Consider the following 2,662-nt stretch of genomic DNA (forward strand, 5'->3'; position numbering starts at 1 on the left):
GTTCAGATCATGAGAAGCATTATTGCCTAGCTGCTTTTCACCAGCTTCTTCTTGAGGAGGAGAAGGACCATGATCTGGCTGCATCATCGAGATACTCATCCGCGGGTAGTTGAAGATCAATCATTCTTCTCCTGACCTTCACTGGTCTAACCTCCTCCTCCTCGTCCTTCATAATAGAAACGGTGCAAGCTTGGGAGCTGCTTCCTACCACACACCGATTTTCCCAAAGAAATGCGGGAAGGTCGCGTTTGATGGCGCTCTCCGGGGTGTGTTCAGACCGGCTGTTTCCTTTAACTTCATCCATCAAGCTCTTTTGTGTTCTATACAAACGGTGAAGTTCATGAACCTTTATACACACAAAACAAGAAAAAAAAATGTCAAAATCAAAACCCGAACCATTTTTTTTATTGAATAGAAGAGGGGTTTTGCTTAGATATATAGAACCTGATTCTTGAAAACGGGTCATGTTGAAGCATGGTTTGCTTCAGAAAATCTCTCTCTTGTCCAAAGTAAGAGGCTTCCTCTGGGGGTGGAGCTCTCATGGAGAAACCATTCTGATGATATTGCAGATTTTTATCTCCCGACGGCCGGCCGCAATTGTTTGAATCTTGGCTGAGATCCCTCATTGAAGACAAGAAGCTTTCACAGTGAACCATGGTCTCCCTAATCCTTCAATAAAAAAATTAAAATAAAAAAAACACACCACCACCAAATCAAGTACTAATAAACTTCCAAATTACAACTAAGTCACCGACGACTTGTATTTACACAAGATACAAAAAAAAAAACAGATATTGAAAGCATTATCAAATTCAATGCGAATTATTGATAATACAGATTCTGCAGAAAACTGTGAATTTAGCTCTAAAAAAGGAGAAAAAAATATATAGCAAAAAAAAAATCCGATCAAATGGGAGTCCACGATATCTAACAAAAATATAGTGAGAACTAAATAAAATAAAGAAGCTGCCATTACAGGTGAAGCGATCATCCACTAAGAAAATGGAAAAAAACTCGCCAAACTAATCCATAAAACCCAAAAAGAAAAAAAAAATCTGACAGAGAATCCACCGTACGATGTACAGTGTAAAGACAGGACATAAGAAACTGGATCGATTCACTCAAATGCCCTAACCTTTAATTCATCTATCACAAAGATCTATTAAAAGTTATAATCAGAGAGACAGAACAACATATATGGAAAATCAACTAGAATTTAAAAAAGTGCTTTAAGAAAATAATTAAAACAAGTGTATAAATTAATAAATATTGAAAATAAAATAAAAATAAAAATGGGAGATAGAGAGAGAGAGATTTTGTTACCTCAGACCCACATCCTCTCTAATCGCTCGTTTGAACAGAGAAAATCTCTCAAACACTCACTCCCAAATCGGCGACAATTATTATACGAATTAACAATATGGAAATTAAAAAAAAAGTTATAGTATTTAAATAAAAATGTTATTTCCGAGATAATGAGTATTAAATACCAAAAATATTAAAAACAGTTTTTCGCAGAGAGAGAGAGAGAGAGAAAATCTAAGAAACAGTTAACAAGAAAGTACGGAAAAATCAAAACTCCATGGGAGAAGAGAAGGAAAGAAACTCTCAGATCGTCTTCGTTGATCCGATGGGCCAACTCTATAATCTCTCTCTCTCTCTAGAGTCTGTATCTCTATCTGTCTCTCTCTCCTTTTCTCTCTGATTCTTAAAAGCAAATGAAAATAAAAAAGAAAAGAATAAGAGCTTTTATATTCTCTTTTTTTCTCGGATTTGGTGTCTTCTCTTTCCTTATAGAGTGAAGAGAGATAAGTTCGGTGAAGAGAGAGAAAGAGTGAGGAGAGATCCCGTAAAAATAAAATAAAATAAAAATAAATAAAAACGAACGAAGGACACTTCTAACAACAGAGACGCGATATTATTTGTCAACATCTGGTCTCCTTTCTCTCTCTCTCTCTCTTTTGCCTCTCATCATTTTACATTTTTTCCCAGTTTTTACGCTGAATAATTTTAAAGTGGCTTTTTCTCTTGTTTTTTCAGTTTCACCTGCAATTCATTTCTAATTTTAATTGCTTCCCAATCTTTGATTAGATCTTTCTTTTCATTTTGGTAATGGTTTTTTATATTTTCTAACTTACATATTTCAAATTAAAACTGTTTTAAAAGAAAAAAATGATCTATCAAAATGTTTTTCGTACTTTATCCTAAAATTATCGTCTACTCCCTACATTTCATTTAGTTGTCCATTTAGGTTTATGCACACAAGTTAAAATATTTAACTTTGTATATTTCCAAAATAAAAACATAATTACCTATAACGACTTCTATTTTAAAATGGAAATTTTACTATACAAGGACAACTAAATTGAAAACGTATTGATGGAATATTACTTTATTATCAGAAAATTATTTCCTTAGTCATGTTTCTTTATACGTTAGCTCATCACTAAATTATCTTCACAATTTACCAAAAAGAATATTAAAACTTTAACGTAAAAATCATTAAATAGTCTCGGTTAAGCGAATCGGAAATTAAATGAATTTCTTTGTTTTGACCAATGACGGACGGCTTTATTTAATTTATGTTTGTCGATTTGTTATTATTTTACTAAAATATGTTAATAACTTTCTTGTAACTAATTTTAATTTTTTAATAATTTAT

The 2,662-nt window shown here is 32.6% G+C and overlaps 1 long non-coding RNA gene across 1 annotated transcript; it reads right to left on the minus strand.

Moving 5' to 3' along the window:
* Positions 1-15: 15 nt before the first annotated feature.
* LOC130506889 (uncharacterized) lies at positions 16-1,849 on the minus strand. Its single transcript, XR_008942160.1, has 3 exons — positions 1,324-1,849; positions 445-669; positions 16-346 (listed from the first exon to the last, which is right to left on the minus strand). It is a non-coding gene; the product is annotated as an uncharacterized LOC130506889 (long non-coding RNA).
* Positions 1,850-2,662: the final 813 nt, after the last annotated feature.

Source organism: Raphanus sativus, unplaced genomic scaffold (genome assembly GCF_000801105.2).
Source record: "Raphanus sativus cultivar WK10039 unplaced genomic scaffold, ASM80110v3 Scaffold3763, whole genome shotgun sequence".
NCBI lineage: Eukaryota > Viridiplantae > Streptophyta > Magnoliopsida > Brassicales > Brassicaceae > Raphanus > Raphanus sativus.